This window comes from Lacerta agilis, chromosome 2 (assembly GCF_009819535.1).
Source record: "Lacerta agilis isolate rLacAgi1 chromosome 2, rLacAgi1.pri, whole genome shotgun sequence".
NCBI classification, from domain to species: Eukaryota; Metazoa; Chordata; class Lepidosauria; order Squamata; family Lacertidae; genus Lacerta; species Lacerta agilis.
In genome coordinates, this window is record NC_046313.1 from 118,818,531 (window position 1) to 118,844,277 (window position 25,747).

The 25,747-nt window shown below is 44.8% G+C and overlaps 1 protein-coding gene and 1 long non-coding RNA gene across 2 annotated transcripts in view; one reads left to right on the plus strand and one right to left on the minus strand.

The window, feature by feature from the left end:
• Positions 1-25,745, minus strand: LOC117042248. Its single transcript, XR_004426065.1, has 3 exons — positions 25,534-25,745; positions 23,689-23,773; positions 1-248 (listed from the first exon to the last, which is right to left on the minus strand). It is a non-coding gene; the product is annotated as an uncharacterized LOC117042248 (long non-coding RNA).
• The window catches only part of LOC117042197 (zinc finger protein 658B-like), a 240,752-nt gene that overhangs the window by 149,638 nt on the left and 65,367 nt on the right, over positions 1-25,747 (plus strand). The window lies entirely within an intron of this gene.

Here is a 25,747-nt window from a genome sequence, read left to right on the forward strand (position 1 = left end):
TTCCACACTCCATACCTTTAAATGGTTTCTCCCCTGTGTGAGTCTGTAGGTGTATATTAAGGTTTCAATTGACGCTATCTGGTTCAGTTAATTAATGTGAAAGAATTGTGCTCATTGACTGGAGCACATTCCACACTCTACACATTTAAATGGTTTCTTTCGTTATTCCTTTTGAAATTACAGGTGGCCCCCCAGAATTCTTGCCTGTCTTCTCCACCGTCTGCTTCAGAGTGCAGGGAGACAAAATCCTGTTGGGATTTCAAGGGAGAGAACAAAGGAATATGACACACATCAAGTTCAATTAGCACTCATCCCAATTACTATTTATAATTATTAAAGTATGTGCCACCGGATCTCGTGCCCATTTTCTGGCACAGGAGTACCCTAGTGTAAATTCTCTGCCCAAGCCTCTCTCCCTGTCCTATCCCCCATTTGCGTCGCTGACCAGAGACTCTTGGACGTACCACCTCTATTTCAATGGGGAATATGTGTCACAATTAAGAAGCTCGATATTAACCATCAATATATAACTGTACTTAATGGAAACTTTAGCCTTGGATATGTAGCACTGATTCATTCATGAGATGAAGCTGTTACTTTTTATGCTGCATGTCAGGGAGACACCACTACCGCTGGTGCTGAGGAAGGTGGTGGAAGGGGCTGGAGAGAGCAGAGAGCCCCAGTGCCACCTTCTGCCGCCCATACTCAGGAGAGTGTCGGATGACCCACTGGGTTATAGAGAGCCCCAGCAACTCCTGAGCAGTAGCAGTTCCTCCAGTGGGGGAAAGAACTCAACTTCCAGCGAGGAGAGGCGGGGACAGAGCAGCCCGGTGGGGAGAGGGCTTGGGGATGCTACTGAGATCCTGCGCTCCCCTCGCCAAGCAGTCTCAGAGGGAGGCACGCCATTTCCGTTGCCCCAATTGCACAGAGGTGTCAAATGCAAAGAGGGGAGGAGGCGACTCAGGGTGCCAAAATTCTTATGTTGGGGACGTAGCTGGAAGGGGCCACTCCCAGAAATAAAGTTGAACATGTTTTGAACAAACAAAAACTAGATGTCATATGCTTACAAGAAACCCACATTGCCAAAAAACATAGAAGAATATTAATAAATAAAAGACTGGGTTTGGATTTTGTGTCGGCAGATAAAAAGAAAAAGCGAGGGGTGGTTTTTTATATAAAACAGAAGTTAGAACCTAAGCTGGTGTATAAAGATGAAGAAGGGAGAGTGGTAATTGTACAAATAACATGGCAAGGTGAGAAAATACAATTGGTGGGGATATATGCCCCGAATAACAAAAAAGCTAAATTTTATAAAAAGTTGGAGGAAATATTGCTTGAATTTGCGGATCAAAAACAAATTCTAATGGGTGATATGAATGGGGTTGTAAACCCGGCACTGGACAGATCTTCAAGAAGCTCAGGTTCAGAAGGCAAATTGCCAAAGACTTTCTTTACACTAACAGAGAACCTAAATCTGATAGATGCATGGAGAGCTAAGCACCCGATAACAAAACAATACACCTATTTTTCGGAGCCCAATAAAAGTTCAGGGAGAATAGATCACATCTGGGTTACTAAGGGATTGTTATCTAAGGTGAACAAAATAGAGATTCAGCCGAGAATATTATCTGACCATAATGCTGTATATATGGAATTAAAAGGAGAAGGTGCCAAAACCAGGTGGAGAATGAATGAGAGTTTACTTAATGATGGCAAAGTAGTAGAAAAAGCAAAGAAGGTATTAAATGATTACTTTGAACTGAATATGAATAAAGGAACAGACCTGAACATGGTGTGAGAGGCTTCATGATCTCTCAAGACATTGGTAAAAGGAAAGAAAGAGAGAAGAAGAAAGAAGAAATCTTAAAAGAATTGGAAGATAAAGAAAGGCAATTAACTTTAAAACCAGGAAATCAAGATCTGAAGCAAAATATTAAGGGGCTGAAAAACCAATTTGAAATATTAATTAATCAGGAAATTGAGTGGAAATTAAAATGGTTAAGACAAAAGAATTTTGAGCATGCCAACAAAACGGGGAAAGTATTGGCATGGCAATTGAAAAAAAGACAAGAACAGAGTATAATAAATAAAATCAAAAGGAATGAGGAAATAATTGAGAACCCAAAAGAAATCAAAAATATATTTCAGGAATTTTATAAGAATCTTTATCAGAAAGAACAAGAGAAGGAAGAAGAGATGGATTATTATTTAGAAGAGAATAAACCAAAAAAAAATTCAAAAGAGGATCAAGAACAATTAAATGCATTGATAACAGAAGAAGAACTCAAATGTGCAATACAAAAATTAAAAGGAGGGAAAGCCCCAGGCCCCGATGGCTTATCGACGAGATATTACAAGGAATTGGCACCTCAGTTAGTACCAAGGATGTTGGAGGTGATGAATGGGATTCTGATCAATGGGAAAGTCCCAAACTCATGGAAGGAGGCCTTTATCTCATTAATCCCTAAACAAGGCACAGATTTATTAAATGTTAAAAACTATCGGCCGATTTCATTATTGAATTTAGATTATAAATTGTTTACAAACATATTGGCGGACAGATTGAAAAAAGTTTTAAACAAAATAATCCATAAAGACCAAGCAGGGTTCCTCCCAGGTCGGCAGATGAAAAACAATATCAGAACAATTGTAGATCTAATTGAGTACTTGGATTTGAAAATACAGAAAAGAGCAGCCTTAATCTTTATAGATGCCGAAAAGGCTTTCGACAACGTATCGTGGCAATTCATGATGAAGGTTCTAAAAAAGTTGGAGGTGGGAACAAAATTCCTAAATGGGATCATGGCTATTTACAAGGAACAAGTGGCAAAATTAGTGGTCAATAGTACATTAACAGACGAATTTACAATTACAAAAGGAACAAGACAGGGATGCCCAATATCGCCGCTTCTTTTTATTGTCGTGCTAGAAGTTTTGGCAAACAAATTAAGAGATACAAAAGATATTAAAGGAGTTAAGATTGGCAAAAGAGAATTCAAAATAAAGGCCTTCGCGGATGATTTAGTTATGACGTTAGAGGAACCGATGCAGAGTTTGGGAGAAATGTTGAAAGTAATAGAGGAGTTTGGGAAACTAGCAGGGTTTAAGCTAAACAAAGAAAAAACAAAAATGCTGGTCAAAAATCTAAATAAGAACGAAATTGAGGAATTACAGGAAAAATATGGCATTATGGTGGTAAAAAAGGTTAAATATCTAGGAATTTGGCTGTCACCTAAAAATATTAATCTGTTTAGTGATAATTATGATTCGACATGGAAAGAAATCAAAAGAGATTTAGAAATTTGGAATAAACTAAATTTATCTCTGTGGGGAAGGATTGCAAGTGTGAAAATGAGTGTCCTGCCGAAAGTCCTATTTCTTTTTCAAATGTTACCTGTGATAAAAGGTACAAGTCAGCTAAAGGAATGGCAGAGAAATCTGTCAAAATTTATCTGGCAAGGCAAACGTCCAAGAATCAAACATAAATTACTAATAGATAAAAAAGAGAGAGGAGGATTTGGATTGCCAGATTTAAAAATTTATTACGAAGCATCATGCATGACCTGGTTGAAAGAGTGGATGATCTTAAAGGATAGAGAGATACTGGATTTGGAAGGCTTTAACAACAGGTACGGATGGCATGCATACCTCTGGCAGGACAAGGTGAAAGTACATAGGGAATTTTTGACACATGTATTTAGAAAGCCCTTGTATGAGGTGTGGCAAAGACACAAAGAACTGGTAGAAAGAAGGACACCTAGATGGTTATCACCCACGGAGATATTAACAATAAAGAAAACCAATACAGAGGAAGAAAATTGGCTAACATATGAGGATTTGTTGATTGAATCAGAAAAAGGTTGGAAAATTAAAGCTTATGATCAGGTGGCAGATAAATTGACTGGGTGGATCCAATATCACCAGGTGTGTGGTCTATTTAATGAAGACAAAAGAAAACGTAATTTTGATAATAAGAAATCGAAATTTCAAGTGGAAATTTTAGAAAGCAATGAGAAAATATTATCCAAGATGTATAATTACTTATTAGAATGGCACACAAAAGATGAAGAGATTAAAGATGTTATGATAAAATGGGCGATAGATGTCGGGCACAATATCCAAATCGAAATGTGGGAAAAATTATGGAAAGAACACATGAAATTTACTGCCTGTATAATCTTAAAGGAAAACATTATGAAAATGATGTACCGATGGTACTTAACCCCAGTAAAATTAGCAAAAATATATAAGAAATATGATAAGAAATGTTGGAGGTGTGAAGTGAAAGACGGTGAGTTTTTCCATATGTGGTGGACATGTGAAAAAATTAAACCTTATTGGGAAGCAATTTATAATGAACTAAAATTTTTTTTAAAATATACGTTTACGAAAAAACCAGAAGCCTTCCTGATTGGTTTAGTTGGAGAAGAAATTGAAAAAAAAAGATCAAAGATTCTTCTTATATGCCACCACAGCAGCGAGGATATTAATAGCGCAAAATTGGAAATTAAAAGAGGTACCAACTGTAAATGAATGGAAAAGGAAATTAATGGAATATTCTGAATTGGTGAAACTGACTGGGAAAATAAGAGAGCAAAGTGACCAAAGGTTTCAATTGGAATGGGGTAAATTTTTGGATTATATAGGAGACTGTAAAGATATGTAAGCACTTACAGGATTGACAGATTTCTTGTAACAGGACAGAAATGTATAACAAAAAATGATAACAATATGATAACAAAACATGTGGGAATGAAGAGAAAGCGAGGGAATAGCTGGAACATTAAAAAAACCAGAGAAGAGAAGGAGGGAAGTCAGGAAAACTCGGCGGAGTTTGTGTAATAATTGTGAAACTTTATTTGATGAACGTACATGTATTTTGTTTGTTGATGGAAAATAAAAACATATTTGCAAAAAAAAAAAAAAAAAGGAAGGGGCCACTCCCAGATTCTGCCAGTGACTGAGTCAATTCAATTCAGTTTATTTTATTTACTGCATTATCCATGTGGCCATAGCACATAGCAAAAGACCAGTCAGTTGCCTGGCGCGGTTATTCAGGGAATACTACAGATTCAGTTAAAACATTAGATGTAAAATCTGTTGGATAATATAGGTAAAATAAAGGTAAAATGAAGAACAATAGCAGGGCACGTCGACAGTGTCCATGTCAAGAAGATACATGGGACTAAGGCTAGGGCAAGTTAGCCAAAAAGGTGGACCTGAGTTTCAGGGCCTGTAATGTATAGATGGCCACTCCACATGAAATCAAGGGGTTGGCATCCGCCAGTAGAAATTCCATGCGGTCCACGTCCCTGGCGATAGTCCGCGGGATTAGAGGGACAAGCCTGGGTCTTATTGAGACATATAATGGGCAGTAGAGGGAAAAGTGAATAATGTCCTCTATCTTTCCTTTGTTGCATGGGCAGAGCCGAAGATCCGAAGGAGTATTGGAAAATACGCCCTGTAAGAATGCTGTGGGGATGGCATGAAATCGAGCTAATGTAAAGGCCCTTCTTAGCGAAGGGTTTATCAGATCACTCAGATAGTGGGCCAGAGATCTAACTACCTTCACACGGGGAAACCACGGGGAAAGTCTGGCCGCAATAGATAGTTCTTGATCAAGGGCAGCGTCCCTGGCAAGAATCCAGTCGCAAATTTTGTCTTTGTCCCATGAGGATAGGGCAGCGAAGTCTGGAAGGGAGTAGCAATCGCAGATGCTCTCCATGCCCCTTGACCAGGTGCGGCTGCCGGTAAAGGCTAAGAAGGCTTGTTTAGCTAATAGAAAATCTGGAGTTTCAGCAAGCGATTTGTAGAAGGTGATTATCCTGATATGGGCTCTTGCTACGATGGATGGTAGACCCAGTTCCATTCTCAGTTGGGCCGCCATTGTCCCATTAGGAAGGCCCCAGATCTTTCTTGCCAAAAGGTTTTGCAGAGACTCCAGTCGTTGGAGGATATTCAGGTTCCACCCCCATATTTCCACCCCATAAAGCAACATTGGGGGGATTTTACTAAGGTAGATCTTTCTGATTGGCACCACCAGCTGCCCACCTTTTGCGAAGAAGAATTTCACCAAGGCACCCACGGATCAGCGAGCGGCCAGGATGGTCGTGTTTAAATGGGCTGTCCAGGATGATCTGTGGTGGAAAGTAATGCCCAAGTATTTAAAGACCGAGCATTGGTCAATGGTGTGGCCTGCAACATTCCATGATGGATTTGGTTTTATCGTGCCGAAGGGGATAATTTCTGTTTTAGAAAAAATAATTTTTAGGAAGTTTTCTTCGCAAAATTGCATGAGCCCTCTCATCATGCTGTTGAGTCCCAACTTAGTTAGCGAGAGGATTGCCATGTCGTCAGCGTATAATAAGATGGGTATTTTTGCTTGTGGCAGGGACGGGGCAGGTTGGTTAGAGGCTTTAATAGCTGTTATTATATCGTTTATATAAAAATTAAAGAGAAAAGGAGCCAAAAGGTAGCCTTGTTTGACGCCTCTAGCTAGTGGAAAGGGACGGGAGAGAGTGCCCAGGGGTCCAAATTTCACTCTGGCAGTTATATCCGAGTGAATTTCCATTAGCAGCCATAAGAGCCTTTTGTCTGTGTTGGTTGTACTTAGCTTCTGCCAAAGTTTGGTTCTGTTCATGGAATCGAAGGCAGAGGATAAATCGACAAAGGCAACATATAGCTTGGAATTGAACTTTGTTTGGTATTTGTCAATCAGAGTTTGGAGGACTAGACAGTGGCCTGAAGTATTGTGGCCTTTCCGAAAGCCAGCTTGTTCTGGGTGGAGTAGGCCGATTTCATCCGCCCAGTTGGTCAACTTCTCGAGAAGAAATCTGGCATAGATCTTGTAGGTTATATCTAGTAGGCTGATAGGCCTGTAGTTGGTAGGATCTTGGGGATCTCCTTTTTTGTAAATTGGAATGGTTATACTCTGTTTCCAGTTTGTCGGTATCGTGAGGGAGGAATTTATGGCAGTGAATATAGGGGCCAATATAGTTGCCCACCAGTGTTGATTTGATAGGAATACTTCAGGGGATCACATATCTTTCCCAGGTGATTTGCTTCCCTTTAACAAGCCAATCAGCTGAAAGCATTTCTCTGGGGAGACTGGGTCCCACAATGGAAGGGCGGATCTGCTAGCTGTGGAAAGGGTTACAGATGGATTAGGGAAGGGAGCAGAATAAAGATGGGAGAAGTGCTTATACCAGCTGGCTTCCACGATATTGTTACATGGGACGGCGGAGGTCCCATTTTAATAATTTGCCAGAACTTCTTATCATCTCGGCGTGTGGTGGCAGCATCCAGTTCTATCCAGCATGCTTTTGTGAAGCGTAGTTTCTTGTATCTAAGAAGCTGTTTATAATGTGTACGGAGTTCGGCAACCACCTCAATTTTGCTCTTGGTAGAGCCCAATTTCAAAGCTGCCTGGAGATTTCGAAGGTTGGTTCTGCATTGCCTGCATTCTTGGTCGAACCAGGAGGGAGACCGAGGGGTCATGGACGTGCCGGGGGGGGGGGTTTAGTTAATATCGGAAGGAGAGATGCAGCAATTTGCTGATATATTGATAGAGAGTGGTGAATCTTGTTTGAGCTTATGAGATGGGCTTTTAAGGCCAATATTGCAGAGGAATTGAGGTGTCTCGAGACACATTGTGTCTGTAGGCAGATGGATGTTAACAAGAGGGGATGGAAGGAAGGAATCTGACTTTAGAGGGAGGAAGTGCAATCACAAATGTTTCCACCAGAAGAGAGAGTGGGGGGGGGGGGACCATATTTAGATGACATTTATGATCCCTGCCTCATCATCGATTAACCATGCAGTGGAATGGGAGCCTGAGAGAGAGGAAAAGGTCTCTGGCTACTTCCTGGGAGGGGGTTCCAGAAGAAGGCCTCCTCGTCCCTCCTCCCTCTCAGGGCCTTCCAGATTTTTCTCTCTTCTCCTCTCCAAGGTGGACTTGGTATAATGCAGCCCAGAGCATGGGGAGAGGATGCAGCTTCCAGGAAGGAAAGGGGGTGAGAATCAGTGGACCCCCCCCCTAAATCAGGCATCTCCCTCTGGTCGCCTTGAAAGAGTGCCAGATTCCTGGGCAGGAGGAGGGAGAAGCCAAGGCAGACCCACCACCAGAGATTCCTCCTCCAGCGCCCAAGGGTGGAGACATCTCTCCAAAAGGAAGTCTCTCTCTCTCTCTCCCTCTCCCTCCCTCTCTGCTCGGCTGGGCTTCTATCCCCCAGGGATGCCGCCATTCCTCCCTCAGGCCCCCAGTTTCCTCTGCCCACCTCCCTCCGTCCCACAGTCTCCCCTGCGGCCAGAGAACCCCCTTGGCACCGCTCACCCCTCGCCCTCTGCGCCGGATCTCTCCCGGGCGCACCAACCTCTCCATCCGAAGGGGCCGCCCAAGACGAGCAGGGAGGGGGGAGAGAGAGGGAGGAGGGTCTCTATCCAGGCCTATTTCACTTCCTTTAACCCTTTCGTGGACTCCGTCTCTCCATCAAGGCACAGGGGTTCCTGCCAGCAGGAAAAGACAGAGGGCGGCGGCGGGGGGGGGGGGGTTCAAATCCAACCTTGCTTGGGAATAGGAGGTCCTCGTGGGACCCCTTTGGTGGGCATCACGTTTCCGTTCCCGCCAAGGCGCCAAAGGGGTGCAGGGCTGCCGAGCATCGCTTGAGCCCCCGGGAAAAAGAGACGTGTGTGGAGAGGAGGGCGCTGCAAAGGAGGTGGCAGCTGGATTGCATGGATCGGGGGCCTTGAGCATCGGGGGCGGGGCTCCAAAGGAGATTGAACGCTGCGGCCCCAGGGGCTTTTTTGCGGGCTGGGGTGAAACTTGGCTTTATTTCACCCGAGTCAAAGACCCTGTTTGGGACATTTGCGTCCACACAAAAACATCCTCAATGGCGCCCTTCTGGGAGATTCATCAGGCTAGCCCCACCCCCATAGCTATGGCTCTGTTTCCGGGAGGGGTCTCTGTCTTTTTCTCTCCCCCTCCCCCCCACCCCCCTTGCCCACTTTCTCCACGCAGCCTCTTTACCTCTTTGTCCTCTCTGGACCTCCTCCTCCCTTGCTCGCTGTTCCGGTTTTCTTCCCCGCAATATAAAGCGGAGTATATGGGAGGTGGGGGTAAGTCAACCAACACCCCTCCTCCCCTTCGGAAAACCTCCCACTTTTCAAGGGGTCTTTTCGGCCGCCTTGAAACTTCCGACCTATAGACACTTCGGGTTCCTTGTCGAACGCACGCGTCTCTAGAGCTACGTTCGCAGAGCAGCCCCTGCCTGTGTTCGGGTGGAAATGAGGAATTGCCTCATACTTCCACCCAGCTGACTCTCCAACAACAGAGATGCCTTCAGATGTCTTCTAAAAGTCAGATAGTTGTTTATTTCTTTGATATATGATGGGAGGGCGTTCCACAGAGCGGGAGCCACTACCGAGAAGACCCTCTGCCTGGTTCCCTGTAACCGCTTCCAGAGCCGTCTCAAGGGGATCTGCCGCCCTGGCGCGGCTATCCCTCCGGCGCCCCCGCCATGCCGCCTCTCCGCCGCCTCCCTCCCGCGCTTGCCGCCCCTTGGGAGGGGGGTGGGCGAGTGGGGGATGAGGGGCGTGGCGCTGGAGCGGCGCGGGGCTCTGCGCGCCCTTCCAGCGCTTCCGGGATGCGAGGCGAGGGCGGCCGGCTCGCGCACCTGCGCGCAGCCGGGCAATTCGCGCTCCGCGCGCAGCCGGACAGCTTGCGCTGCATCGGGCGGGCGGGCGGCTGCGCGCAGAGCGCGAGCTGGCCGGCTGCGCTGCGCCATCCGGCTGAGCGCGGGAGCGCGAACCGGCTGCCCTCGCCTCCCGTCCCGGAAGCGCTGGAAGGGCGCGCAGAGCTGTGCTCCTGTGCTCTGCTGGGCAGCCAGAGGGCGTGGCGTGGCCGGCCAGCTCCCTTGCCGGGAGTCAGAGGGCGCTGCCGGCAGGCGCTGCCAGCGGGGCTGGAGGACGGAGGCGCCCTCCAGGCCATTGCGCCCTGGTGCGCCGCGCCACCAGCCCCAATGGATGAGACGGCTCTGTTCGCTTCTCATAGTGATGGAAGCACCAGAAGGCGCTCAGTGCTGGACCTCAGTGTCCAGGCAGAACGATGGGGGTGGAGACGCTCCTTTAGGTATACCGGGCCGAGGCCTTTTAGGCAGGGGCGTAGCAAGGGGGGTGGGGGGACCTGCCCCGGGCAGCGCCCTGCTGGGGGTGACGCTTTGGGCAGTGGCCCCACCCCCAGGCTTTATTTTTTTTAAAAAGGATATTTTCAGCGCTGCCAGCGTGGAGACGCAGGGGCGGCCAGTGAGGTGGGGTGTCACTCCCCTCGTTGGCCGCCCCTGTGGCTCCGCCCCTGTAGCGCCGAAAATAGCCCCCACCCTCCAGCGGCTTTTCCCACCGCTGGCTGGCTTGCAAAGGGCAGCCAAGGGGCTAGAAACCCCCCTGCGTTTAGGGCTATAAAGGTCAGCACCAACACTTTGAATTGTGCTCGAAAACATACTGGGAGCCAGTGTACGTCTTTCAAGACTGTGGCGCTGTGGGTTAAACCACAGAGCCTAGGGCTTGCTGATCAGAAGGTTGGCGGTTCAAATCCTGGTGACGGGGTGAGCTCCCATTGCTCTGTCCCAGCTCCTGCCCACCTAGCAGTTCGAAAGCACGTCAAAGTGCAAGTAGATAAATAGGTACCGCTCCGGCGGGAAGGTAAACGGCGTTTCCGTGCGCTGCTCTGGTTCACCAGAAGCAGCTTAGTCATGCTGGCCACATGACCCGGGAGCTGTACGCTGGCTCCCTCAGCCAGTATCACGAGATGAGCGCCGCAACCAGAGAGTTGGACATGACTGGACCTAATGGTCAGAGGTCCCTTTACCTTTATCTTGTTGTGGGATGTAATCCATTGGAACATTCCTTGCTTCCCTAGTGGACAAACGCAGGGGGATGTTACTCCAGTCAGTGTAACGTCCTGTTTCGCTGGTCTGGAACATCCTCCCCCTGGGAGATGGGCACAGCCCTGGCTAACTCCATAAAAGAGCCAAATCATGCAGCCATGTACTCTCTCTCGCTTGCAGCTCTCTAGCCATTTTGTTATCTTAATGTAATTTGACTGTCTGCTGGCTCTCAGCCAGCAGCATATGAGCTTAGTCTCCACGTGAGATGAACTCACAGATTGTTATGTAACTACTAAGTAAAGCTGTCCTTTCAGGGATCAGATTGTGAACTGAAATGTGAGAAAAATTCTTGTTACATTTTAAGGAAAGACTCTTGTGTCTTTATTCCTTTAAAAGGGATAGAAGGGGACTCTAGGAATAATCCAGTGAAGCATTTAATGCACACCTGTTCCACCGTTCCCCCCCCCCCCGAAGCACATTGCTTCCAGAGGCTCTGGCAGAGCCCCCTCTATGCTCTGTGAGAGAAATAAAACTGGCTCCTAAATCTTAACGCCCTACGAGCCTTTAACATAAATTCTGAGCTCATTGGTGAAGTAGCAAAAGGTTTATTTAAAGAAAAGCATCGTTGCAAGCATGGGTAACCCATTCAGGCACACCCAGGTCAGAAGAACACAGGGTGCAAAAGTCCCTGCTTTGTCCTCCAATTCCCAGGACCCCACCCCCATCCCTTATTGCCCTTATTTGGTCAAAGCCCCGCCCCCAGCATTTACCTATTGACATAAGCAGAACACCGAAAGTTGTCCTAGTTATGAGTGGTAACCGCTATGGGTTCCAATTGCAAGCATAAGCGAGTTTCATATCTTATAAAACTACCGTATATACCTGCGCATAAGCCGACTTTTTCAGCCCATTTTTTGGGCTGAAAAAGTCGCCCTCGGCTTATGCGCAAGTGAGGCAGGCGGTGGGGAAGGAAAAGCAGAGAGAAAGACCCTCCCACCCCACCAGGAAATGTGCAGGACGGGGGCATCTTCTCCGATCCCGTCCTGTGCGTTTGCAGCTGTCTGCGAAGTGGTTGGGTAGGAAAAGCGGAGAGAAAGAGTTTCTCTCCGCTTCCCTCCCCCCACCAGGAAATGCGCAGGATGGAGATCTGAGACTCCTCTTCTCCGATCCCATCCCGTGCGTTTGCAGCTGTCTGCGAGGTCCTAGTGCCTCCAGACACAAGCTGGAAGGGTAAAGACGCCTCTGCCTCCACTCACCAGCAGAAAGGCACAGAATGGAGGATCGGAGAAGCACTGCACAATGCTTCCCCCTCTGTCAGTTGGGGGGGGGGAGAGAAGTGGAGAGAAGCTCTTTCCTGCAAAAGGCACAGGACAGGATCAGAGAAGCTGGGGGCACTGGCTTGCCAAGGGTTAAAAAGGATTGAGTGGGATTCCTAGAGAGGTCAGGAAATACCAAGCCCACCTACAAAAGGAGGAGGGGGCCTTTGTCTCTCTCTTCTGCACGTGCTGCATCCCTGGCACCTCCTGAATCCAGTGAGTCTCTGCTCATCTTGCAAAGCGTCCATTGGGGAGAAGAGGGGGTCCCTGGGATGAAGGGGAGGGTGCAGGGAGGACCCCCAAGTCAAGGAACAGAGGCTCTTGCCCCCCTCCTCTCTGCAAAGCCCAGGAGGAGGCAAGGTCACAGGAGCTCTGCAACTCTTATCTTCCTTTGGATCCATTCACAGCTTGGCTGTTTGGGAAGGGAGGGTTCTTTGGGGAGGGAAGAAAAGGGCCTGAAAATAAACCCCCTCACACTCAGGAATCAGTCCCATTTATTGATAGAGGTTGTAGGGGGATGGAAATATTGGACATAAAATACACCAAAGAAATAAAAAGGAAAGCCTAACTGTTGGAAGAGGGGAGGGGGCAAATAAAAGAAAGCGCTTATTCCTGTGGTGCAGAGTCAAGCCTATGGAACTCCTTGCCCCTGTTTTTCTTTGAAATAAATATTCAAAAACATTTAATCTACTGATGTCTCAATTAATGTAATTTTATTTATTTTTATTTTTGAAATTTACCAGTAGTTGCTGCATTTCCCACCCTCGGCTTATGCTCAAGTCAATAAGTTTTCCCAGTTTTTTGTGGTCAAATTAGGTGCCTCGGCTTATATTTGCGTCGGCTTATACTCGCGTATATACGGTAAAAGGGCAAACCACATTTAGACTACGGCTTTGTTCCAGTCATGGGTGCAAGCAGGCTTCGTATTTGGGTCCCAGCTACAAGCTAGATGATGCCAACAGAGATAATGTTTTATAGAATGTTTGTAAGTGATACCAATAAAGATTTTGATACTGATAATGTTTTATTTCAACACTTCACCCTTGACGTAGCCAAAAATGAGCAAGTGTGGTAACACATTGACTACCATCTGTATGTAAGGAGATGCTTTCAGATTTCTGTGTCTTCATTGTACCTTTATTGCAATTATAAAAATGGGAGTTATCCGACTCTTCGTATATAAACCAACTGTACATCCAAAGCAACACAACAAGTCTCACACTCCACTTTTCACAACTCCCACATCCCAATTTCAAGCATGAACATTTTCAATCTCTCCAAAAACCATGTGACTCTCAGCCCATCATTATTCACCACCAGCTCTCCAGATGCACACTCCCCTCCCTAACATTGCATTGCGTCTTGTCTTCTACTGTTTTAAGACATTACCTGCATTACTTTCCGCACTCCTTGCATTTATTTGTTTTTAAAAAATAATTTTTATTCATTTTGTAAGATACAAAAAACATGCACCATAATACACAAGAACAATCAAATATTAAAATATCTTTACCAATATTTTTTTAAACATCTCTATTCTATCTACTTCCTAAAAATATTACAAAAAGTGTATAACTGATTCCTCAGGCAAACTAAATACTAAATATTTGTTCAAATACAATTTAATTTTTCCCCAATATTCCTCCACCGTGTCTTCTCCCTGATCGCGGAGTCTTCCAGTCAGCTCGGCAAGTTCCATAAACTCCATGATCTTCATTTGCCATTCATCTATTGTTGGTATCTCTTGGTTCTTCCAGCTCTTTGCAAGTAATAATCTTGCAGCGTTTGTGGCATACAAAAAGAATGTTATGTCCTATTTAGGGATTTCCCCTCCGACAATTCCAAATAAAAAGGCTTCTGGTTTCTTAATAAAAGTGTTTTTCAACACTTTTTTCATCTCATTATAAATCTTCTCCCAGAAGTCTTTTACCTTGGGGCACGTCCACCACATGTGATAAAAGGTTCCTTCCTTTTCTTTACATTTCCACATTTATTATCAGATGTACGATACATATTTGCAAGTTTTACAGGTCTTATATACCATTTATAAATCATTTTCATTATATTTTCTCTGAAAGCAGTACATGCAGTAAGCTTAATTCCTTTTTTTCCACAATTTCTCCCAATCTTCAAACATAATATTGTGCCCCACATCCTTAGCCCATCCAATCATTACCGATTTCACTTGTTCATCTTTCGTATGCCATTCCAACAATAAATTATACATCTTAGAAAGATTTTTACTTCTCGTGTCCAGCAATTCCAATTCCAATCTGGATTTTTCTAACTGAAAACCAGTATTTTTATTATCAGCCTTGAATATTTCATTAATCTAGTGATATTGCAACCAGTCATTTAATTTATCTTAAAGTTGTTCACATTACTTTAATTTAAATTTATTGTCATCTTCCGTTAAGAGATCACTATATTTCAACCACTTGGTTTCCATGTTTAATTTTTTATGGGCCTTAATCTCTAATTGAGAAATCTACATAGGTGTTTTTCTTTCTAGTAAACCTTTATATCTAATCCAAACATTAAACAATGATTTTCTGATTATATAGTTTTTAAAACCACTATGGGCCTTTATCTTATAACACCATAAATAAGCATGCCACCCAAATACATTATCAAATCCTTCCAAATCTAACAGATCAGTGTTTTCCAACATAAACCATTATTTCAACCAACAAAAAACAGCCGCTTCATAACAAATTTTTAGATCTGGCAGGGAGAAACCACCTTTCTTTCACATCTGTTAAAAGTTTATACTCTATTCTTGGTTTCTTCCCCTGCCAGATAAATTTAGATAATTCTTTTTGCCATTCTTTGAAGCATTTCATGTTATCTATGATGGGTAACACTTGTAATAAAAACAGCACTTTTGGCAAAACATTTATCTTTACAGCAGATATTTGGCCCGAAAATGATAACTTCAAATTTGACCATATATCCAAATCCCTCTTGATTTCATTCCGTAACTTAGCATAATTGTCTTTATAAAGATTCAATTTTTTTTGTAGTCAAATTCACACCAAGGTATTTCACCTTTTTAGCAAATTTCAAACCAGTATTCTCTTCTATCCTGGCAATCTCCTCGGCAGCAAGACTTTTACCTAGCACTTTGGTTTTACTCTTATTCTGTTTAAAACCTGCAAATTGCCCAAATTCCTGTATCAATTCCAGTGCTCTACTTGCACTGGATTCTGCATTCTGTAATGTCAGCACTATATCATCAGCAAAGGCTTTTAATTAAATAGCTTCGACCCAACCTCAATACCTTTAACTTCTCCATTTTTTCTTATCATATTCAGCAACACCTCCAGGACTACATTAAGTAATCCACATTAAGTAAGGAGATTGGTATGTAATTTTTAACTTGAGCTCGATCTGTATCTGGTTTAGGGTTCAGAGTAATAAAGGCCTCTTTCCAGGTCTCCAGTGCTTGGCCTCCCCTCAATATATTGTTGCAAACCTCCATCAAAGGTTGGGCTAACCAGTCCTTCATTGCTTTATAGTATTTGGCTGTTAATTGATCCGGGCCTGGAGCTTTACCAGTTTCATTTGGGTAAAATTTCATGTCTCGAGATTGAATCGTTAAGTAGAACCTATTTCTCTGTGAGGATTTTGTGCTGCCCTTTTAGTTCGGGAAATTGTTTTATCTTTTCATTGTCCTCCTTTTCTCTTTTATACAAATGCCTATAATATTTCTGGAATTATTTTCTAATCACTACTGCGTTCTCAATGTTTCCTCCTTCATTCACAATATGAGTTATTGTATTTTGATACTGCCTCTTTTTCAACTGCCACACAAGCCATTTCCCACATTTATTTGCAGATTCAAAAGATCTTTGTTTCATCATTTTAACTTTCCACTCTTATCTCTTGATTTATAATCTGAGAAAATTGTATTTGCAAGGCTTTAATTTCTTTTTGAATCTGTTATTTCTTTGGATTACTTCTTAGCTTTTTCTCTTTTACCTTCAACTGAATCAAGATTTTTCCCTTTTTTTCTTTCTGGATCTTATTCCTAATAGAATTTTGTTGAATTAGAAATCCTCTCATGACCGTTTGCTTGCGTCCCAAACGACCCTCAATTCAATGTTGTTTTTCATAATAGTGTTAAAATAGTCTCTTGGGGTCTTCTGGGCCTTCTTAACAGTCTGTTTGTTCCTAAATAAAGCATCATTCATTCTCCATCTGAATGAACCCTGCAGAGACATCTTTAATTCCAACAGAACTGGATTGTGATCTGAACATATCCTTGGGAAGATACCTGCCTTGTTCACCCTTGGGACCAAGTCTTTGGTTATCCAGATATAGTCCTGACAACTAAACAATTGATTTGCATCTGAGAACAACATAAAATCCGTTTCCAATGGGTTCTTCAGTCTCCAAATATCCACTAAATCAAACTTTTCCACCAACTCAAAATAGACTTTTGCCAGTCTTCCTTCATTTGAAATTGACTGCCTTTGTGTTCGATCCATCAAGGTGGAGACCACTCCATGTAAGTCTCCCAGTAGCACTATTTTATAGTCCAAATAATCCAACAGTCTTGTTTCCAGTCTTGTTTCAATTAAGAGTTTTCGCCCTGTGCTGTAATTTCAACAGCAATAAATCTAAGTTTCTCTTTAACATATATCACACCTCTCTTCTTAACTGTATCTGAAGAGATAAACTCTAAGCCTAACCATTTGTTTTGTAGAATTTTCCTGTGATTTCTAGTAACATGTGTTTCTTGTAGACAAATTACATCCAAATTCTGCTTCAATAAAACATGCTGTACTTGATTCCTTTTAGCACGTATATTTAAACCATTTACAGTCCAAGAAAGTACTTTCAAAGCCATTTTGAACTGAAGTTTTGGAAAGAAAAAAGGTGTAAGTTTACTCTGCTGTTCCTGTTGGTTTTGGCTTAGTTTCAAAGTCTTTCGTATGTTTATCAAGGAAACTCCTCATCTCTCCAGGTGTCCTGATTCTTTGTTTTCTCTCCTTGTATGTAAAGGAGATTCCTGGGGGGAATTCCAATTGAAAAGGAATCTGCTTCTGTCTCAAATGACGAGTAAGATCCAAATAGTGGAGTCTAGAATGCTTGGGGATCTCCTTGTACAATTTTACCGGTTGCTCTTGAATCTTAAGATTATTCCTGTAGTGGTGGCCCAGGATCTCATCTCTCTGTTCTTTAGTTTGAAAAACTATTAAACAATCATTTGGCACATTACTATCCTTTTTCCTTCTAGCTCCATATCTAAAAGCCTTCAAAATCCAAGGGTCGAGTTCTTCCTTATCCAGATCCCACCAGGAAGCCGATTCCTGCATCAATCAGTCCTTTAGATTGCTGTTTTCTCCTTTTGGTACCACTCTTAGTCTCAAATGTGTCTCGTTTTCTTTCATCTGCAAAAATGCAATTGAGTCTTGAGCAGCCTTCTGTGTACTTTCCAAATCCAGCAATCTGGTATCTGCTTTAGTTTCTGCTTCCTCCAGGACCTCCCCCCTGGGACCCACACTTAAAATGTCTGATTTTACTTGTTTCACTTCTTGTCTAAGTTCCCCAAACAATTTTTTGAAATCATCCATCTGCGTCTTAATGGTGTCCACTACTTAGAATCATAGAATCATAGAGTTGGAAGAGATCACGAGGGTCATCCACTCCGGACCTTCTCTGTTCATTTTTATTTCCTGTTTTAATTCAAATGTCATCTGTTGAATTAATTCAACAATGGGCTCTTGGCTTTTAGATGACTTTCTTTCTGCTATTTTTTCCACTTCTTGTTTCAGCCATATTTCAAGGTCAGCCTCTACAAAGGCTCGCCTTTATCACACAGGAAATGTCCAAGTCAACAGAAGCTAATGATGTAAACAAAAGTTCCAAAGTTCACTTACAAATTGAAACAACAGAGCACTCCCAGAAAGAATAGTTTTTTAAAAAGGAAAATTGTCCCCCAACAGTCACAATCCTATCAAGAAAAGGCAATATAGCAAATGTGCTGTTTTTCCAGGATTCAGACTCTTGCAGATACTAAATATCTCCAGACTGAAAAAAGAAAGTAACTTTTTCCCAATTTGGCTACTATATAACAAGGAAGTCAAGCCTTGCTGACTGGGTGGTCCACTTTCCGGAGAAGAGCTGCTTTTAATTCACAGTCCTTTTTACGCAGGATCAAAATATATACAGTTCATTCACCCCCTTTTCCCTACCTAGGGGGGGGGAATCCAGCCTGTACATGCCTTCAGGAAGACTTCAATAAAGATCAAAGTCCATGGCTTCCGCCGAGATTCTGCTGCTTCCGAGCTGTTTCAGTGGCAAAGGACTGACCTCCGTGAGCCAGTTTGGTGTAGTGGTTAAGAGCAGCCAGTTTGGTGTAGTGGTTAAGAGCAGCAGACTCGTAATCTGGGGAACCGGGTTCGTGTCTGCACTCCTCCACATGCAGCTGCTGGGTGACCTTGGGCTAGTCACACTTCTCTGAAGTCTCTCAGCCCCACTCACCTCACAGAGTGTTTGTTGTGGGGGAGGAAGGGAAAGGAGAATGTTAGCCGCTTTGAGACTCCTTCGGGTAGTGAAAGGCGGGATATCAAATCCAAACTCTTCTTCTTCTTCTTCTTCTCCGTGTTTTTAAAATCCCTTGCTTTAGCCAATTCTTTCAAATTGAAATCCAAATATTTCTACTCACAGTTCTTTAAATGGCTTTTCTTATTTGGGAGAACTGATCGCTGTTTGCCACAGGAATTGAAGCTTCGTGCCATGAAGTTAGCAGTAAATCCACAGCACTCCTTACATTTGAAGGGTTTCTGACCCATGTGAGTTCATAAAAGTGGTTTCACCCTGTGTGAGTTTGTTGGTGTTTTTTAAAGTTTCCACTTTGACTGAAGCTCTTTCCACACTCCATACACTTAAAGGATTTCTGCCCTGTATGAGTTCGCTGGTGGCTTCTAAGTGCCTCACTACTAATGTAACTCTTTCCACACTCCATACATTTAAATGGCTTCTCCCCTGTGTGAGTTCGTTGATGTAGTCTATAGTGTCCACTTTGACTGAAGCTCTTCCCACACTCCATACACTTAAAGGGTTTCTGCCCTGTGTGAGTTCGATGATGTATTCTGAGGATTTCACTTCGACCGAAGCTCTTCCCACACTCCATACATTCAAATGGTTTTTCCCCTGTGTGAGTTCGTAGATGTCTTTTAATTGTCTGACTATCAGTGAAGCTCTGTCCACACTGCATACATTTAAATGGTTTCTCCCCTTTGTGAGTTCGCTGGTGGCGTCTAAGGGTTCCACTAAAACTGAAGCTCTTTCCACACTCCATACAGTTAAAGGGTTTCTCCCCTGTGTGAGTTCTTTGGTGCTGTTTAAGGTTTCCACTTTGATTGAATGTTTTCCCACACTGCACACATTTAAATGGTTTCTCCCCTGTATGAGTAAGTTGATGTAGTCGAAGTGTCCTTCTTCTAATGAAGCTCTTTCCACATTCCACACATTTAAATGGTTTCTCCCCTGTGTGAGTTCGATTATGTTGTCGAAGTTCCCCACTATCACTGAAGCTCTTTCCACACTCCACACATTTAAAGGGTTTCTCCCCTGTGTGAGTTCGATTATGTAGTCGAAGTTTCCCACTATCACTGAAGCTCTTTCCACACTCCACACATTTAAAGGGTTTCTCCCCTGTGTGAGTTCGCTGATGTAGTTTAAGGGTGTCACTTCGACTGAAGCTCATTCCACACTCTATACATTCAAATGCTTTTTCACCTGTGTGAGTTTGTTGATGTCGTCTATATGCTCCGCTTCGACTGAAGCTCTTTCCACACTCTATACATTTAAATGGTTTTTCCCCTGTGTGAGTTCGCTGGTGGCTTCTAAGTGCCCCAGTATTAATGTAACTCTTTCCACACTCCATACATTTAAAGGGTTTCTCCCCTGTGTGAGTTCGGTGGTGTAGTCGAAGTTTCCCACTTTCACGGAATCGCTTTCCACACTCCATACATCTGAATGGTTTCTCCCCCGTGTGAGTTCTTTGGTGCAGTTTAAGGTTTTCCCTTTTATGGAAGGTTTTCCCACACTCTATACACTTAAATGGTTTCTCCCCTGTGTGAGTTCGATGATGTAGCTGAAGTTTCCCGCTTACAGGGAAGCTCTTTCCACACTCCATACATTTAAAGGGTTTTTCCCCTGTGTGAGTTCGCTGATGTATTCTGAGTCCTCCATTCGAAATAAAGCTCTTCCCACACTCAATACATTTAAATGGTTTCTCCCCTGTGTGAGTTCGTTGATGTAGTCTATAGTGTCCACTTTGACTGAAGCTCTTTCCACACTCCATACATTTAAATGGTTTCTTCCCTGTGTGAGTTTGCTGATGTGTTCTGAGGGTTTCACTTCGACTGAAACTCTTTCCACACTCCATACATTTAAAGGATTTCTCCCTTTCGTGAGTTTCTTGATGTTGTGTAAGGTTCCCATTCGGACTTAAGCTCTTTCCACACTCCATACCTTTAAATGGTTTCTCCCCTGTGTGAGTCTGTAGGTGTACATTAAGGTTTGAATTGACGTTATCTGGTTCAGTTAATTAATGTGAAAGAATTGTGCTCATTGACTGAAGCACATTCCACACTCTACACATTTAAATGGTTTCTTTCGTTATTCCTTTTGAAATTACAGGTGGCCTCCCAGAATTCTTGCCTGCCTTCTCTACCGTCTGCTTCAGAGTGCAGGGAGACAAAATCCTGTTGGGATTTCAAGGGAGAGAACAAAGGAATATGACACACATCAAGTTCAATTAGCACTCATCCCAATTACTATTTATAATTATTACAGTATGTGCCACCTGATCTCGTGCCCATTTTCTGGCACAGGAGTACCCTAGTGTAAATTCTCTGCCCAAGCCTCTCTCCCTGTCCTATCCCCCATTTGCATCAATGACCAGAGACTCTTGGACGTACCACCTCTATTTCAATGGGCAATATGTGTCACACTTAAGCAGCTCGATATTAACCATCAATATATAACTGTACTTAATGGAAACTTTAGCCTTGGATATGTAGCACTGATTCATTCATGAGATGAAGCTGTTACTTTTTATGCTGCATGTCAGGGAGACACCGCCGCCGCTGGTGCTGTGGAAGGTGGTGGAAGGGGCTGGAGAGAGCAGAGAGCCGCAGTGCCACCTTCTGCCGCCCATACTCAGGAGAGTGTCGGATGACCCACTGGGTTATAGAGAGCCCCAGCAACTCCTCAGCAGTAGCAATTCCTCCAGTGGGGGAAAGAGCTCAACTTCCAGCGAGGAGAGGCGGGGACAGAGCAGCCCGGTGGGGAGAGGGCTTGGGGATGCTACTGAGATCCTGCGCTCAACTCGCCAAGCAGTCTCAGAGGGAGGCACGCCATTTCCATTGCCCCAATTGCACAGAGGTGTCAAATGCAAAGAGGGGAGGAGGCGACTCAGGGTGCCGAAATTCTTATGTTGGGGACGTAGCTGGAAGGGGCCACTCCCAGATTCTGCCAGTGACTGAGTCAATTCAATTCAATTTATTTTATTTACTGCATTATCCATGTGGCCATAGCACATAGCAAAAGACCAGTCAGTTGCCTGGCACGGTTATACAGGGAATACTGCAGATTCAGTTAAAACATTAGATGTAAAATCTGTTGGATAATACAGGTAAAATAAAGGTAAAATGAAGAACAATAGCAGGGCATGTTGACAGTGTCCATGTCAAGAAGATACATGGGACTAAGGCTAGGGCAAGTTAGCCAAAAAGGTGGACCTGAGTTTCAGGGCCTGTAATGTATAGATGGCCACTCCACGTGAAATCAAGGGGTTGGCATCCGCCAGTAGAAATTCCATGCGGTCCACGTCCCTGGCGATAGTCCGCGGGATTAGAGGGACAAGCCTGGGTCTTATTGAGACATATAATGGGCAGTAGAGGAAAAAGTGAATAAAGTCCTCTGTCTTTCCTTTGTTGCATGGGCAGAGCCGAAGATCCAAAGGAGTATTGGAAAATATACCCTGTAAGAATGCTGTGGGGATGGCATGAAATCGAGCCAGTGTAAAGGCCCTTCTTAGCGAAGGGTTTATCAGATCACTCAGATAGTGGGCCAGAGATCTAACTGCCTTCACGCAGGGAAACCACGTGGAAAGTCTGGCCACAATAGATAGTTCTTGATCAAGGGCAGCGTAGTTGGTAGGATCTTGGGGATCTCCTTTTTTGTAAATTGAAATGATTATACTCTGTTTCCAGTTTGTTGGTATTGTAAGGGAGGAATTTATGGCAGTCAACATAGGGGCCAATATAGTTGCCCACCAGTGTTGATTTCGTTGGTTCTGCATTGCCTGCATTCTTGGTCGAACCAGGAGGGAGACCGAGGGGTCATGGACGTGCCGGGGGGGGGTTAGTTAATATCGGAAGGAGAGATGCAGCAATTTGCTGATATATTGATAGAGAGTGGTGAATCTCGTTTGAGCTTATGAGATGGGCTTTTGAGGCCAATATTGCAGAGAAATTGAGGTGTCTCAAGACACATTGTGTCTCGAGGCAGATGGATGAAACAAGAGGGGATGGAAGGAAGGAATCTGACTTTAGAGGGAGGAAGTGCAATCACAAATGTTTCCACCAGAAGAGAGTGGGCGGGGGGGGGACGACCATATTTAGATGACATTTATGATCCCTGCCTCTATTTCTCAGCCTGAATTGTAACTCAGAATCTTGATTGTAACTCATTTCAGAACCTTCAGATCTATCCCCTGAACATCTTCTGGAATGTGAACCAGACATCTTTGAGGGTACCATCAAGACCTTCGTTTAGTGTTGGCACCTTGGATTTGGAGTCTAGGTATCAATCATAATCCATGAAAACGTGTCTCAGTAACCCTTGGTATCCACACCCACCTTGACCTCCCAAGTGATACTGAGCCCCTAGAGGAACCATCTATGCTGAGGTGGGGCACCTCTGGCCCTCCAGATGTGGTTGGACTCTTAGTACCGTCAGCCCAAACAAGGATGGCCAACGACCAAGGATGATAGGGGTTGTACTGGAACAACATCTGGAGGGACACACTTTCTCCATCCTCCTCTGAAAAAGCTAAATATCTGTATTCTGTTTCCTCCTTCCTCCATGATGTGTAACATCGTCCTGATACACTCCTACCAACTACACACATTCCCTAATCCTGCACCATTTACTTCCTGAGGAGGCTCCATCGTGTCCACCTTGTCAGAACCACCCACCATTTCAGTAGCAGTCCTTCGATTCTCATCTATTAGTTTCCCTCTCCCCTACGAAGGAATTATTCATCTGAATCCCCGGGGCTGGGAATCCTGAGTGGGGAGACAGCTGCTAATGGCCCTGCTGGGGGTTTTCTTCTTGGCTGATTCTTGTGAGAAGAGGATGCTGGACAAAGTGGGCCCTGATCCTAATCCAGCAATATTTCTCTTAAGTTCTCACAAACTGAAAACAGGATCTACAAAGATACAGTCTCCTAGTGAAGAGGAAGGACATACCTCTCAATTGGTCCAGGACAAAGTCTCTGTATTTTTCTGTTTCAGGCGAGGAGTTGAGCTCAAGACTTGCAGATCAGAGTCTCTCCTGTACGGAATAAGGAAAATGGAAGCGACATTTATGTCACTGTAAAAGCATTCCAAAATATTCATCTTTTGAAGAAACTATCTGGTGTCCCGTTAAGGGCTAATAAAAGTATTATGGTCTCTGCATTTGTGGGTTGCAGGCTGAGGATGTGGACTCTGGACCAGGAATACCCGCATCTCCCGTATCCTGCAAGTCTCTCTGTAGATTTTGCGTAGTTTTTTTTTGAATTCTCACTTGCATACTGTGTGTAATTTTGGCAAGCTCACACCCTTTGCCTGCAACAGTGGCAATTCCTGGCCTGCAGGTGCACAGCCCTGGGTGTAGAACCTCCAGCCACAGGTATTGTCTATCATGGAAATGCCCCAGACTGGGACAGCTCATGGATCTTTGGATGCTAATAGATTCACTCACTCTGATATTGCCTACAAAAAATAAAAGTAACAGAAATGCCTTCAGGATATACTTATAGATAAACCCTGAAAGCTTTTCTATAGCATCCTTTCCCCATATTCCTGGATAGGTGTACATCATCATCATCAATTAACCATGCAGTGGAATGGGAGCCTGAGAGAGAGGAAAAGGTCTCTGGCTACTTCCTGGGAGGGGGTTCCAGAAGAAGGCCTCCTCCTCCCTCCTCCCTCTCAGGGCCTTCCACCTTTTTCTCTCTTCTCCTCTCCAAGGTGGACTTGGTATAATGCAGCCCAGAGAATTGGGAGAGGATGGAGCTTCCAGGAAGGAAAGGGTGGGGGGATCAGATTCCTGGGCAGGAGGGAGATGCCAAAGCAGACCCACCCCCAGAGATTCCTCCTCCAGCGCCCAAGGGTGGAGACATCTCTCCAAAAGGAAGTCTCTCTCTCTCTCTCTCCCCCTCTCCCTCCCTCTCTGCTCGGCTGGGCTTCTATCCCCCAGGGATGCCGCCATTCCTCCCTCAGGCCCCCAGTTTCCTCTGCCCACCTCCCTCCGTCCCACAGTCTCCCCTGTTCTCATACCCCCCCCCGCCCTCTGCGCCGGATCTCTCCCGGGCGGGCGCACCAAGCTCTCCATCCGAAGGGGCCGCCCAAGACGAGGGAGGAGGGGGGAGGGGAGAGGGGGTCTCTATCCAGGCCCATTTCACTTCCTTTAACCCTTTCGTGGACTCCGTCTCTCCATCAAGCCGCAGGGGTTCCTGCCAACAGGAAAAGGCTTGGGGATAGGAGGTCCTCCTCGTCGGGACCCCCTTGGGGGGCATCACGTTTAATTAAGGCAATTGCACACAGGGGGTGCAGGGCAGTTGAGCATCGCTTGAGCCCCCAGGAAAAAGAGACGTGTGTGGAGGGGAGGGCGCTGCAAAGGAGGTGGCAGCTGGGTTGCATGGATCGGGGGCCTTGAGCATCTCTTGGACCCCCAGGACGTGGTGGGGGGGGGGCTCCAAAGGAGATCGTGCCACGCAATCCCTGCCGCTGTTGGGCCCCCACTTCGCAGCTGGATTGCGGGGATCGGGGCCCCTGCTTATAGAGGCCCAGGAGAGGGGCTTTTTTTGCGGGCAGGGGTGAAACTTGGCTTTATTTCACCCGAGTCAAAGACCCTGTTTGGGACATTTGCATCCACACAAAAACATCCTCAATGGCGCCCTTCTGGGAGATTCATCAGGTGTGGAGAAACAACACCCGGCAAGCCCCACCCCATATCTATGGCTCTGTTTCCGGGAGGGGTCTCTGTCTTTTTCTCTCCCCCTCCCACCCCCACCCCCATTGCCCACTTTCTCCACGCAGCCTCTTTACCTCTTTGTCCTCTCTGGACCTCCTCCTCCTCCCTTGCTCGCTGTTCCGGTTTTCTTCCCCGCAATATAAAGCGGAGTATATCGGAGGTGGGGGTTAATCAACCAACACCCCTCTTCCCCTTCGGAAAACCTCCCACTTTTAAAGGGGTCTTTTTGGCCACCTGGAAACTTCCGACCTATAGACACTTCGGGTTCCTTGTCGAACGCGCGCGTCT